This window comes from Ovis canadensis, chromosome 9 (assembly GCF_042477335.2).
Source record: "Ovis canadensis isolate MfBH-ARS-UI-01 breed Bighorn chromosome 9, ARS-UI_OviCan_v2, whole genome shotgun sequence".
NCBI lineage: Eukaryota > Metazoa > Chordata > Mammalia > Artiodactyla > Bovidae > Ovis > Ovis canadensis.
In genome coordinates this window covers 56,824,255-56,831,956 of record NC_091253.1, presented here as the reverse complement: position 1 = coordinate 56,831,956, position 7,702 = coordinate 56,824,255, and positions in this window count along the sequence as shown.

Here is a 7,702-nt window from a genome sequence, read left to right as displayed (position 1 = left end):
TGTCACAAGACGAGCGCAAGCTTGTGGAGAATGATCTTTTCTTGCTTTCTTTTTAAATAGTCATTTGTTTACTTGGCTGCGTCAGGTCTCAGTTGTGTGCAGGCTGAGTTGCTCTGTGGCATGTGGGCTCTTACTTCCCTGACCAGGGAATCGAACCTGTGTCTCCTGCATTGCAAGATGGATTCTTAACCACTGGACCACCAGGGAAGTCCTGAGAATAATCTTTTATTTTATTTATTGACTCACATGGGTCAAAATGGCCAACATCTATAGATCATGAATCCTATGACATGGCAGCGCTGAGTTTACCACCGAACGGATAAGGAAATCAAGGCTGAAGGAAGAAGGAAGTGGTCCAGCATTTGCCTCTTAAGGGGCAAAACTAGGCTGGCCTGACTCCAAAAGCCAGGCTCTTAGTGAACTAGTGATGCTCAGCTTATGAACCTTGCTAAGGAAATAGTATTTTTCTGTTGACTACGCCCATTCTTCTCTCTTTTGGGGCCAGCAACAGCAAAGTTTTAAATACTCGATGGAAAATGGGAGACCAGAATAAAACTATTGTAGGCAAGCATGCTGCTGAGCCACTAGGTCATGGCTCTATCGACCATGGGTTTTTCTCCACGCTTTATTCACGGTCCGCATCTCCTCCAAACTTAAGAGATTTCAATACAGAGCAGATGTCCCTTCAGAGGGGGCTCCCAGCTGCAGCAGAGTCCTTTGAAAAGAGATGTAGTGCACGTGGAAAAAGCAGTGACAGATTTTTCTCTGGGGAGCGCTTGGCTGCGGTGAGTAGGTCTGAGTAATTTATCCTAATGGGAGTGTGCCCTGTTGTTTCAGGACTGTTTTAGTTCGTGTTAATTAAGTCAGAACAATGATCATTTGAAAAGATCAGGGGGCTCAGGCCTGTAATTAGGCAGCCTTTCTTTGCCTGCTAGTTCAAAATATATTTCTCAGTCCGTATGGATTTGAACATTATTTTAAAACCAAGTAGTAAAGCAAGACATCAGGAACTGGTGTGATGCCAACGTTTTCACTAGTTGAATAATTCAAATTAACTACTCTGTTCTTTCAACTGGAAGAGTAGCAGAGAAAGGTTTAAAAAAAAAAATTCCTCTTTTCTAGCACTAATTCCAAAATGCATGCATGTCAAGTAATAACGTTAGTATACAGATCATGCATGCCTACACTAACTGGAATGCTTTGGACCTTTTTAAATTAATCCAAGCTTTTTTCTACAAAGTTTTGGTCATATTGATCACATTACCTATATCACTTTTTGGTTTGGAAAATACAGTAAATTCATAACATCTTCCTGTTAGTAATTACCTTAAGCTGTCTTGTGTTTAAAAGTACATCTCAGATTTCTAAAGATAATTTAGATTAGCTTAGAGAAATAAGAATTTTTTTAAATGGACTAAGAATTAAAGTAGAAGACAAACCACTCCATGCTGCTGCTAAGTCACTTCAGTTGTGTCCGACTCTGTGCGACCCCATAGACGGCAGCCCACCAGGCTCTGCCGTCCCTGGGATTCTCCAGGCAAGAACACTGGAAACCACTCTATAGAAAGTATTAAAACTTTCAGCTAACATAGTTGTGTTGGCCAAACATTGTTGGAACACAAAGCATAGGCTATATTTTGGAGCTGGCCAAACTTATATTTGTGCACCATGTCCCCACTGTATAATCCTGGGCAGGCCACTTAATCTTTAAGGTTTAACAGGCTTATCCATAAAATAAGGCAATAATTATGTTGTAGGGTGTTGTGAGAATTAAGTAAAATGAAACAACTTGCCTTCTGTATAATACTTATTAAAGCTATTTCTTTTTTCTTAACCTGTCAATGAAGGCAAAAGGGAGACAGAACTATGCAAATTCTATTATAGATAAATATACTTTCTTTCAGTGGTTCATGGACCAGCTGCATCAGAATTGCCTGGAAATTTGTTAGAAAAGCAAATTCTGTATCCCTGCTGAGTATCTACTAAATCAGAAATTCTGAAGGTGGCACCCAGTTATCATATCAAAGTTCAGAAACCATTGCTTTATGTGATTATCTTCACAGTCCCTGCAACATAGCAATGGGTAAAACTGAGTAGCTCAGTGACTTGGTAAAATCACAAAGTGGTTCGTTAAGAGGAACAATTAGAATGCAGATGGCAGGCAAAATGGTGCTCTTCCTGAGAATAATGGAAACCCATAGGACACAGTTGTCATTTTACTGCTGGAAACATGGAACCCTCTCTACAGCTATAAACCTGATTGATGGAATTCAGAGACCTTACGAGATAATCTCTGTGCTTATATTCCTTTTCCTATCTGAGTCTATATTTGATGATAAATATCTGTTAATTTATTAAAGGAAAAAATGTATAAAAAGGGACACGGGAACCCTAGGAAAACAACAAGGCTCAAAGTGGTATCCGTGATATTGATGGAGCTCTTAATGGGCCCTCGGGGTGCTCTTCTAGGACTTGAGAAGTTGGCGGCTGCAATGCACAGTGCTATCAACGTAGACAGATGTTTGGGCCTCTATGGGGCCTGCAGTAGGTAGGCTCACAGGGTTACGGCCGTAAAGTCATAGCTTGGTTTGTACCCACGGAGGACAAGGCAGATTGGGCTCTCAAGAAACTACCATTCACAGTATTATAGAGATAAAATCACAAATACTGGGACTTCCCTAGTGGTCTAGTGGCTAAGACTCCAGGCACTCCCAATGCAGGGGGCCTGGGTGAGAACCCTGGTTGGGAAACTAGATCCTACATACAGCAACTAAGACCCAGTAGTTCTATGTATTTTCAGAATGCCTTATGCTGCTACTTTATGGACTATATCCAAAACTAAGGAGAACAAATTCATATATTGAATTCTTTCCATAGAAACATGTAACTCAAATATATCACAGCACTTTTTTGTTGATTGACTGTATCAAAATCAGTTCAGTCACTCAGTTGTGTCCAACTCTTTGCAACCCCATGGACTTCAGCACACTAGGCTTCCCTGTCCATCACCAACTCCTGAAGCTTACTCAAACTCATGTCCGTCGAGTCAGTGATGCCATCCAACCATCTCATCCTCTGTCATCCCCTTCTCCTCCCATCTTCATTCTTTCCCAGCATCAGGGTCTTTGCCAATAAGTCAGTGCTTCATCAGGTGGCCAAAGTATTGGAGTTTCATCGTCAGTCCTTCCAATGAATATTCAGGAATGATTTCCTTTAGGATGGACTGGCTGGATCTCCTTGCAGTCCAAGGGACTCTCAAGAGTCTTCTCCAACACCACAGTTCAAAAGCATCAATTCTTCGTTGCTCAGCTTTCTTCATAGTATAGTCCAACTCTCACAGCCGTACATCAAATGTGTATCAAAATGGAATGGCCAAATTTATTTTAAAAGAAAAAGTGTTATAATACTATAAAATAGAAATAAACTTCTTCCTCATTGATAATCTGTGCATAAAGTATGGGAATCTCAGAAACGAATAGTCTTCTCCATTTTTAAAAGAAGTTCTATATTCAGGAAATATAAAGTACATGATGCTTCCTTTTGTTGCTGAAAAGAATTTAAACTTTATTGCTTTGTGGGCTCAAAGTAACTTTAACAAAAAATAATTATAATTTGTGTGTATGTGTGTGGCCATGCCACTCAGCATGTGAGATCTTAGTTCCCTGATCAGGGTTCACACCTTGGCCCCCTGCAGTAGAAATGCAGAGTTTTAAACACTGGACTGCCAGGGAACTCCTTGAATTATAATGTTTTGAAATGATATTTAGCTCTAATTACAACTAGAGTGAAGAATGTCTATGGAGAAGATTATCTCAGGATAAAGTATTCTTTCACCATCATTCTTTTTCATCTTTTTCATTATCTCAAAATGTGGGATAAATTGTTTTAACATTATGTAAATTCTATCCATCAATTTGTGTACTTTGTTCTGGATTTATTTATAGCATACTAATTTCATTGACTGGAGAAAGGAATGGCAACCCATTCCAGTATTCTTGCCTGGAGAATCCCATAGACAGGAGCCTGGCAGGCTACAGTCTATGGGTTTGCAAGAGTTAGACACAACTGAGCAACTAAGCACAGCACCGCGGTTTTTGTTGAAATCTGTTTGCTGACAATATATACCAAAGGGACTGGAATTCCATTCTTGATTTTACAAACTGTTTTAAAACACCAGTGTTTTTCCATCTGCTTCCACGGTGTGTTTTATTTGACATCTATCGATTATTATTTCAATACTAGTAAAAATACCACGTACGATTTTATGGCCAAATATGTGATTTTTTTCCCCCACTCTTAACCAATTTGACGTAGCAAGATGACTGAGGCAGAAGACAGTTTGTTTTTCATGACGGAAGGATTTTTCTTCTCTTTTCTTTTGGAAAGATTTTCTCAACCTCCATTTGGCCACAGGACTGTGAAGGCCTGAACCAGGGAAGGGAGGCTGAGCCATGCTGGTGAATTCCCTTCTCCCTAGTTACCTGATTTAAAGATGCCAGAGCCAAATTCTCTTCCATTTGACTTGCAAACTCCTTCCATTAAAAATTCTCTTCCACTAGGGGAGGCCAGGTGGCTTACTGGTAAAGAATCGTCTGCAAGGAAGGAGATGCAGGTTCAATCGCTGGGTCAGAAAGATCCCTGGAGAAGGAAATGGCAACCCACTCCTGTACTCTTGCCTGGGAAATCCCATGAACGGAGGAGCCTGGAGGGCTATAGCCCATGGAGCTGCAAAAGAGTTGGACACGACTTAGCAACTAAACAACAGCAAGCTATGTATTACATTATCCACTAAAAATGGGCAGGGTGTCTTCCAAGGTTCTTCCTTAGAAGGAGGCTGCTCTGTTTCCCTTAAACATCAAATCTCTTCAGTCCCAAAGCCCCCTGGGGGCAAGCCCAGGGCAGTCTATTCCTGTAACTGTGTGTGTGTGGGTTTAGTCTTCTTTGACTATTTGCAGTTCTGAGAACGTTAAGCCACCAGGCTCCTCCATCCATGGGGTTACCCATGCAAGAATCCTGGAGTGGGTTGCTATTTCCTTCCCAGGGGATCCTCCCAGTTCTTTACCACTGCACCAGTGGGAAAGCCCATTCCTATAAATGGAGGGCCTGAAATCTTCAGTGGTGACTAGAAGCCCTGGGTGGGCTGGGTAGTCTGCAGAGCAGGCATGATTTAGGATTCCAGTCTTTTGGAATCCCCATTTGCCAAAAGGGAAGACTGAAGGACCTGGAAAGGCTAGTACTGGAATATAGGCCCCTTAGGCTGTTCACGGGTCTGGGCACCCTGGGGGTCCTGAGTCTGATGACTCACAAATGCCCAGGGGCATTTCCAGAGAGAACCTTGAACAGGGCTAGTCAGGAACTTTGTCAACTTATAAACTGCCAAATTTGGCAACTTCGGTCAATTTACAAATTGAAAAGTCCTCCACTAGTTAGTTCCCCAGGAATGTGTATGCCATTGCTGTTTTCAAGGAGTGGCAGGATATGAGGGAGAGGAAATAAAAAGGAAGAACTGGGTGTGTTTAATCTATGTTTGTTGTTGTTCACTTGCTAAGTCACGTCTGACTCTTTGTGACTCCATGGACTGCAGCACATTACAAATAGCAAATACACAATATCAAGAGACATTAAAAATTGGAAGTCTACATGTGAATTATCTTAATTATAGACATACTTAAATGCAAAATGAGAAATTTTCTCTGGGACACCTAATCCTACAACCCATCTGTCATCCATCAATTGGTCTATCAGTCCACGTTTCCGAACTGATTTCAGATGTCAGATGAGAGCAGGTTTGTGGTTACAGCTGTTTACTTAATTCAGTCTGAGATAGTGCCTGACCTCTAAGTTTCTCATAATAGATGACAGACTGCAAGACTGAGAATTCATAGTTTGAAAGATATTAATACAACCAGCCATCCATTTATTGAGTTTGCAGCATTCTAACTCCCAAATAAAAGGGGCTGATCAGTAGCAAAGGGGTTCCTATCAAGTGGAAGTCCAAGTCTCTCAAACCTGCCCGAAGATAAGAATCACCCTCTTGCCTATGTATCCTCAGGCTGGAGGGAGAGGAGGCTTGGGGTACTCCAAACTAAGCATTATTTTTTATACGAATTCCAGGAAGGTTTTCCGAGTTTTTTTGTTTCTTTTTAACATTTTGTCCATACTACAAGGTTCTTAGTTCCTTGACCAGGGAGCAAACCCATGCCCCATGCATAGATAGCAGGGAGTCTTAACCACTGGATCACCAGATAAGTGCCCTGTTTGTGCTTTTAAATTGCTGTCTAGAAAAGAAGATGGGCCTACCTGGTAGCTCAGCTGGTAGAGTCCTCCTGCAACGCAGGAGACCCCAGTTCAATTCCTGGGTTCAGAAGATACGATGGAGAAGGGATAGGCTATCCACTCCAGTATTCTTGGGCTTCCCTGGTGGCTCAGCTGGTAAAGAATCTGCCTGCAATGTGGGAGACCTGGGTTTGCTCCCTGGGTTGGGCAGATACCCTGGAGAAGGGAATGGCTACCCACTTCCATATTCTGGCCTGGAGAATTCCATGGACTGTACAGTCCATGGGGTTTCAAAGAGTCAGATGCAACTGAGCAACTTTCACTTCACTTCAGCAAAGAAGATGACTGTGTGAATTTGGGTCACAAGTGAGACCACACAGTAGCCAAAAGGTGGAAGCAACCTGTGTCTGTGAACAGATGCGTAGATAAACAAAGTTGGTCTGTATATCTAATATCTAATGGAACAAGATTCCACCTTAAAAAGGAAGAAATTCCTACTTGCTACAACGTGGATGAATCTTGAGGACATGATGCTGAATAAAACAAGCTGAAAGTAGAATCGTGGTTTGGGGGTGATAAGGAAAAGAGAGTGAATGAGTCATGGGTACAGAGTTTCAGTTTTGCCAGATGAAGTGCTTTAGAAGTGGATGGTGGTAAACAGTGTGAATGTACTTAATGTCCCTGAACTGTACAGTTAAAAATGGTTACGATGGGAAATTACCTGGCAGTCCAGCGGTTAGGACTTTGCAATTCCACTGCAGAGGGCAGTTTCCATCCCTGGCTGGGGAACTAACATCTCACAGAATGAGTGGCCTGGCCAAAAAACAAAACAAAACAAAACAAGTTTACAATGGGAAATTTTGTTCTGTATATTTTACCACAATTTTTTTTTTTTAATGAGACCAACTATAGCTACTACAAATAGACAACCCAACACGGGTTCTGGGGCTCTAAAAGGACTACCCTGATAGAAGGCCTTTCCTAAGCTCTAAGTGGCTTTTTTCTTGCTAGCTAAGCCTTTGTTCCTAATCTCTGCCTATCTGATCACAGGCTTGACTCTGATAGGGGGCTGGACACTCCCCTACTCCAGAGAGGAGCTTCACTTTTGGAGTGCTTACCCCAGACCCTCTCTTTAAGTGGCTACCTGTCAGTTTCCATTTCAGCTCTACCTATTTACGGGACAGCTGACCGCCGACTGACATATTACCTGTATTGATTCTCTAAGAGCCGTCAAGGTGGAGGGAAAGACTATTCTAAGGCTGCCCTGAGCTCTTAGCTGAGTGGGCTCATAAATGTCCCCATTAAAGGTTTCATTCAATAACAATCTTGGCAAAAGTAAATGGACATCGGTCTCCCACCCCCACTGCTTATCCAGAGGCCGTTATCAATGGGCAGAGAGCGCTGAGCTGCAGCAGTATCAGTTTCC